Source organism: Stegodyphus dumicola, chromosome X2, assembly GCF_044657685.1.
Source record: "Stegodyphus dumicola isolate Sdum_Otavi_A_Nest chromosome X2, ASM4465768v1".
Taxonomy (NCBI): domain Eukaryota; kingdom Metazoa; phylum Arthropoda; class Arachnida; order Araneae; family Eresidae; genus Stegodyphus; species Stegodyphus dumicola.
The window spans coordinates 44,987,961-44,995,980 of record NC_140781.1 but is presented as its reverse complement, the minus strand read 5'-3'; positions in this window follow the sequence as shown (position 1 = coordinate 44,995,980).

The window sequence follows — 8,020 nt, the reverse complement described above, 5'->3', positions numbered from 1 at the left end:
CTCTAAGAGGTCACTTCTTAAGAGATCTCTATTTTGGGGAATATAAACAAACATTGGTAGTGAACATCACCTTTTTAAGACCACCACATGCAAAATCCTCTAAAAGCATGAATGGTTGCATTTAAAGAGGACCCATTACTTTTAATAAGGAATGTAACATTAATCTTATTTATACATGTTTTTGATGTGTGTGCCAAAATAGTGATACCGTACTTCTGTTGCTTTAGAAATGTGTGAAATTTAAAAAAAAGGATACTGTATAACAAAAATGTTATTATATTCAGATACACACCTTTTGAACACGTCTGAAATTCATTATTCTGCTCAACATAATTTGTCTGCATAAAATATGAACTAGTATTAAAAAATTAAAAGTCGAAGTAGAAACAGTCATCTCTTCTAAACCATTTTAATTGAAGTAAACAGACGTTCGCCTTATCGTAAAGTAAACACCTATTTTTCAAACAGCGGATGAAACGGGAAAGAGGGAATTGGTGGGGGAAGGCTGCAAACGAAATAACAGTTTTTCGAGCTGGGGATGAAATGAGAAAGGACGAAACGATACTAAGCCAATAAGACAAGATCTGGTATTTTACTTTATTACTTAATTAGTCATCATAAATTTTAAAATTATTTTAATTTTTATTTGTTTTTACATTTTTATTAAATTTTACTTATAAGTATTTTATATTTCAGTTGCTAATTATTATGTTACTTTAATTATTCATTATTTTAATCACTATTATTATTTTAATTACTAATTAATGTTATTATTGTAATATTTATTTCCTTTTTTTCTTTATCTTTTATTTTATTTTTTCCTATTTTCCTGACGGCCTTCCGTAGGCTCTTCTGACTTTAGAAAATAAGCCCTGACAGCAATAGAAAATTTAATAACGAATCATATCCAGTGCACCAAAAAATAATAGCCAAAATAAAGTGAATTATTTCTACCCAAAAATGCGAGGCAAAACTCCCTATCAGAGCACTACTCAGTTCCCGCGGGGTAGAATAGCTCACGTGATTCAATGCGATGCGACTTTTCAAGGCCCTTTTCAGGGCCGTAGACTGATAAAATAGGCTCAGGATACGGATACCGATCGATTTTACCGAAAGTATCGATACGATAGTAACGAGTACTGGTTCACCGAATAACGAATACATACGGGTACACAATTTCTCGTTACTTCTACAGCACTACTATAGACCACAGAGACACTATTTTACGAACACTAGATTCAGGATTAGCATTGTGACATTTCTTGTAGAGCAGATACTCACAAACAAAATAAGCACAAATTCAGCATTACGATGATTTCTTCTCAATTTAGAGGATTCCGAACAGGAGCTCACAGCAATGGAATTTCACTCGGTGAAGGCAGTTGAAGAAAGTAGATACAGAACAATGAGAAATTCACAATGTGCTCTTTGATTGACAGTGCATTACATTAATATAAGCAATATTATTTCAATCATCGCTTGATTTAATTTCAAACGACAGTCTTTTCAAACGCCTTACAGATGGCACCTTTAATAAATTACTTGAAAGAATTAGAATCTCAATTAACTGCGCAGTTGCTTGTTCGAATTTGTCAGCTAGCCAAAACGCGCAAATCTCGAGATGTTCGTTGATATAAGCATTCAGAAAATAATGTGCAGGTCTGCTTCTCCTGATCGTCCATGAGTTTTCCGTCACATATATTGGACAGCCGTTAAATATGCATCGTCTTTTAACATTGGACATTTCCTCGGAATTCTTAAAATCGCTATTTTTCATGCGCGAATACAGCTTCACGCACAATCATATCTTCGCGAAAATTGTACTTTTTCCAGTGTATGCGATAAAATGTTTAATACAATGTCACCCTATTAACTCAAATAAATTCGTCCTTACTTCAAAAATAATAAGTAAAGTCATATTTCAGTAGTGAAATAATTGTTAACATGTGATTTGCATTAATTTCGGAAATATGATTTTAAGTATATAAAATGCATAACTTACTTTATAGATTAGTTTCATTTTTAATTATTTTGCTATAATATTTATAAAAATATTTTAAGTATTAATTATTTTAACAAAATTTTAAATAATTATTTAGCACGTATTTTTAGTACTAATTAAATTTAATAAATCAAAAGTATTTGATTGCTTGTTCGAATTTGGCAGCTAGATAAAGCTCGCAAATCTCGAGATGTTTGCTTATATAAACATCCAGTAAATAATGTACAGTTCTGCTTGTCCTGACTGTCGATGAGCCGTCAAATATGCATCGTCTTTTAACATTGGACGTTTTCTCGGAATTCCTAAAATCGCCCATTTTCATCTGCGAATTCAGCTTCATTCAGCGCACAATCATATCTTCGCGAAAATTGTACTTTTTTTGCACTGTATGCGATAAAATGTTTAATATAATGTCACGATATTAATTCAAATAAATTCGTTCGTTCTTCAAAAATAATAAATAAAGTCATATTTCAGTAGTGAAATAATTGGTAACATGTGATTTGCATTGATTTCGGAAATATGATTTTTTAAAGTATATAAAATGCATAACTTACTTAATAACTTACTTTATAGATTAGTTTCATTTTTAAATATTTTGGTATAATATTTATAAAAAATATTTTAAGTATTAATTATTTTAAGAAATTTTTAAACAATTATTCAGCACATATTTTTAGTATTAATTAAATTTAATAAATCAAAAGTATTTGTATTAAATTTGCATTTCATTAGATGAATCTACCTTAGATTGATATATTTAGATGAAATAAAGTAATGAAACATTGCAAAGTAAATCTTATGCGGACTTCAGATACTTGAAAAGGCCGATTTAGTCTGTTTTCATTCTAAAAGTAATGCTGATAAACTAAAAAAAAAAAAAGCTAAAACGACCACGTCTAAAAGCGGTCATATCAATGACGTTTCAGCGACGTCGACAAATTGCCAAGACGCAACGGCAGATATTTTGTGTCTTCGCAATATTGTAAAGACGTCGTCAAAGTTAGCACGACCAGTTTGCAACGTCGTGTGCTACTTGATTTCCTTTCTTTCCTCTTACCTGCGTAAATTGAACTCGCCCAACTAACAAAAGCAGCCGTTCCGGGATTAACGGTCTAGTATGCTCCTGCTACTGAATTTAAAGTTCCCAATCAACTTTTCAAGTACCTTAACGTCGATATCCAAGTAGCAGACGACGTTACAAACTGGTCGGAGAGGTCGCAAAGTGGTCGTGGTAACTTTTACGACGTCTTTACACCGTTGCGAAGATGTAAAATATTTGCCCTTGCATCTTGGCAATTTGTCGACGTCGCTGCAACGTCATGATATGACCGCTTTTAGACGTGGTCGTTTTAGCCTTTTTTTTTAGTTCATCAGAATTACCTTTAGAATGAAAACAGACTAAATCGGCCCTTTCAAGAATCTGAAGTCCGCATAAGATTTACTTTGCAATGTTTCATTTTTTTATTTCATCTAAATATATTAATCTAAGGTAGATTCATCTAATGAAATGTAAATTTAATACAAATACTTTTGATTTATTAAATTTAATTAATACTAAAAATACGTGCTGAATAATTGTTTAAAAATTTCTTAAAATAATTAATACTTAAATATTTTTTATAAATATTATACCAAAATATTTAAAAATGAAACTAATCTATAAAGTAAGTTATTAAGTAAGTTATGCATTTTATATACTTTAAAAAATCATATTTCCGAAATCAATGCAAATCACATGTTACCAATTATTTCACTACTGAAATATGACTCTATTTATTATTTTTGAAGAACGAACGAATTTATTTGAATTACTATCGTGACATTATATTAAACATTTTGTCGCATACAGTGCAAAAAAGTACAATTTTCGCGAAGATATGATTGTGCGCTGAATGAAGCTGAATTCGCAGATGAAAATGGGCGATTTTAGGAATTCCGAGAAAACGTCCAATGTTAAAAGACGATGCATATTTGACGGCTCATCGACAGTCAGGACAAGCAGAACTGTACATTATTTACTGGATGTTTATATAAGCAAACATCTCGAGATTTGCGAGCTTTATCTAGCTGCCAAATTCGAACAAGCAACTGTCCAATTAATTGGAGTTCTAGCAGTTCTTTCAAGTAATTTGGTAAAGATGCCATCTGTAAGGCGTTTGAAAAGACTGACTTCATGTTTGAAATTAAATCAAGCTGATATAAATAATATTGCTTATACTAAAAGTAAATGTAATGCACTGTCAGTCAAAGAACGCATTGTGAATCTTCTCATTGTTCTGTATCTACTTACTTCAACTGCCTTCAGCGAGTGAAATTTCACTGCTGTGATCATTTATTTGGAAGCCTCTGAAGCGAGGAGCTATCCTCTTGAGAATGCTGAATTTTGGCTTATTTTGTTTGTGAGTATCTGCTCTACAAGAAATGCTACAATGATAATCGTGAATCTAGTGTTCGTGAAATAATGTCTATAGTGGTCTGTGGAATCTAGTGTTCGTGAAATAGTGTCTCTGCGGTTCGTGAAATAGTGTTCTCTGTGGAAATAGTGTTTGTCTCCAATCGCTGTGGTTCCAGCAGTGCAATATATGGATACCCTTATTAGCTTTGTGCTTCGGTTATAACGTCCTAAGTGCTATGTCGTATATCATTCATATTAATCGATTATTATGTTCATATTGAAAGGTTGATTCTCAGAATTAATTCATATAAAACCAAAGATAACATACAACGGTAAGACAGTTTCTGGTTTTGCTAAAAATGCTATCAATACAGAAGCAACAACAATTCCAGCTGTTATGGTATGCTCATTATTTTCAAAATACAATGTAATTATTCGACTGGTACCAGTACTTAATATGACTGCTGAAGATGAATTAGATATATGCAATAGTAAGAAGAAATACATTAAAATTAATAATAATGCACATTTTATAAATATGTTGTATTTTGTATAGTATGCAGAAAATGAATTTAAACAGTGTATGAAATGTATGATGGAAAAAATAGTGTTAAGGATACATTAGCATTTCTATGAAATATTGTATTCTATAATTATGTGATATTTAATTGTGTAGTATTAAAAAACACTGAATATTTTTTATTGATTGCAAACTGCAGTTTTATCACTTTTCGTTTGATATCTATTCTTCTAAACACTGTGTAATTCGCGTTTTTTTAAATACTGCCGTTATGTATGTTTATTAGATTATCTCAATAAATGAATGTTTGAAATTAGGTTTTAATTTTTATTAAATTTAAGCATATTCTACTTTTTTTCGCTTACTTTTTATGTGCTTGTGATAACAAAGAAATTCATAATAAATAGAAGCAAAAAGTTTCATCGTATGCAATTTAAAGAAGAGCTTACTTTAATGTACTTAGCTTACTATCGTATACTATATTATTTCTGTACAGTAACAAAAGGAAAGTTATTGATTATAAAAAGTGCATGAAATAATCATTGTAATCTACCACTATTTTAAAATGTAGAAACTAAAAATAAGTAAATACATTAACATATGGTCGGAAGAAATGGTGTAAAGAAACATCAGCATTACTAGTAAATACTGCAATCCATAATTATTGCACTTTTAATTGTTTACTATTTAAAAAATACAAATATTTTTTTATTAATTGGAAATTTTAGTTTTGTTACCTTCCTTCTGCTATTTATACTTTCAAACACTACTAGTTCATGTTTTTTCTTAAATAATGCTGTCATGTATGTTGTTTGTTAGATTATTATTTCATTTTAGATATGAATATGGGAAGTTATTAGATTTACGATATTTTTGTATGAAATATTTTTGATCACATTTATTAACTACTTTATACTGTCTTTCATTTGCATATCTTGAAGATATAGAAGTTAATGGTTATATTTTTTACTGTGAAACGCGAATAAATTTATACTTGAGTTCAAGTAAAATACTGATTATGTTACCTTAAGAACCGCTTCCTAATTTATCATGACGGGCAATTTTGAATGTCTCTGAGATTTAACAGAAATAAATGTGATAACGCTGCTATCAAAAACACTCTTTTTTTTACCCACATATATATCTTTACTTTTATTTATGTCTAATTGAGTTTTATTTACTTAAAACCTACTATTAATGTTATATATTTATAATAACTACTTTCATAATTACTCTCACTTAAGGAAAATAATGATAAAATCTTAAATAATCGTAACTTAGAAATTAAGTTATTTAAAAAATATAGTTTAAAGTACTAAATATAATTAAGGCTATTATTAATTATGCATATTTAGTCTAAAGAGAAAAAATTGTATTACTGTCTGGTTTTCAGGAAATGATACAATATTTAAACTTTAGATAAATACAAGGAATACAAAATTAAAAAAAAAAAAGAAAAATATACTAATTATTAAGCTTATTATTCTGCATAAATCAATATGTAACACGAGGACATAATAACGACATTTTCATAACTGTTGCAAAAAGGTGGAATTTTGCGAACATTTAGGCGTCGTTAGGACGTCGTGATACGATGCTTTCACAACCAAAATATCACTTGCGAAAGACGCAATAACGATGTCTATCCGACAAAAACTCCATCTGCAACGACGACATATTGCAACGTTTTTGCGACGACATCCGCGACGAGTTTGCAACGTCGTTACGACGTTGCTGTGCTACTTGGATATTGTTGGCCCATTACCAACTTGTAAAGAAGTCCCCTCAGTCCCATCCTGGCTGATATCTACATGCATTATTATGAATCAAAATTGTTTGAAACTTTAAACTTCCCGGCATGGTTCCGCTACGTAGACGATACTTTTACCCTGTTTGAAGGTAATAAAGATGATTTAAATGAAGTTCTTTCAACAATGAATTCTATTGATCCTGCTATTCAGTTCACTTTTGAACTTGAGACTTGCAATTCTCTTCCGTTTCTCGACATTCTGGTCACACGTAACACATCCAACTTCAGTACTACAGTTTACCGTAAACCTTCATCGGTTTGCCTTCCACCACACTTTAAATCATGTCATCCGACTAAACAAAAGTTAGCTTCATTTTATTCCTATGTTTTCCGTGCTCTTCAAGTTTGCTCCTCCAAACTAGCCCTTGATGAAGAACTAAATTATTTAAAAGCAATAGCTATTGACAGGGGCTTTTCACCCAACATTATTAATCAAGCAGTTAAAAAATTCTCATCTCAACACACTAAAAGCCACACTCTTATTTTAGGAGATTATAAAAATTCTGTTGTCATTCCCTTCTTTCCATCAATTAGCTATAAAGTTGCACATATTTTGCAGAAATTTAACTTTCGGGTTGTTTTTTCTCCCATCAATAAAATTCCAACTTCTATACTCAAGGACCCCATTCCGGATATGAATTCCTGGGGTATTTATAGGATTCCTTGCCAGTGTGGTTTAATTTACATTGGCCAAACTAAGAGAGCCTTAAAATTTCGCGTCAAAGAACATGAGGCATATGTTACAAAAAAGGAAACACAGAGGTCTTCTGTTGCTCAACATTGTTGGTCCGAAAATCACACTTTCAATTTTTCTGCTGCCAAAATTATTCAAAAAACATCTTCCATTGGAGAACTGGATTTTCTAGAGGCATTTCACATTCATAAAAATCTTTCTGTTCTAGTTAACGATCCTAATTCCAATCCAAATTTGCCTTCGGCTTTTAGAGAAATTATGTTTTAGTTCTGGTTTCGCCAACAGATGGCGCCACTTGCTTATTCTTGTCCAGGCTTTCTTATCTTATCTAATCATTATTTCCTATCTTGTTCATTTGCGGTTTTGCAGCTGAAGATGATGGTTCGGTAAAACCATCGAAACTAGTCCTGTGAAAATTTTGTAGGTATAACGCTGATTTTTGTTGTTTGACTTCTGAATTAGTATTTATTCGGCGTGTTATTGTGTTTTAACTTGTAAAGGTTTTAGGTATCTGCTTACCACTATCGATAAATTACCTCGGTGGGTCGAAGCTTCAGCACCATCTGTGAAACTCTTCGCGTGCGATTTTTCTTCCA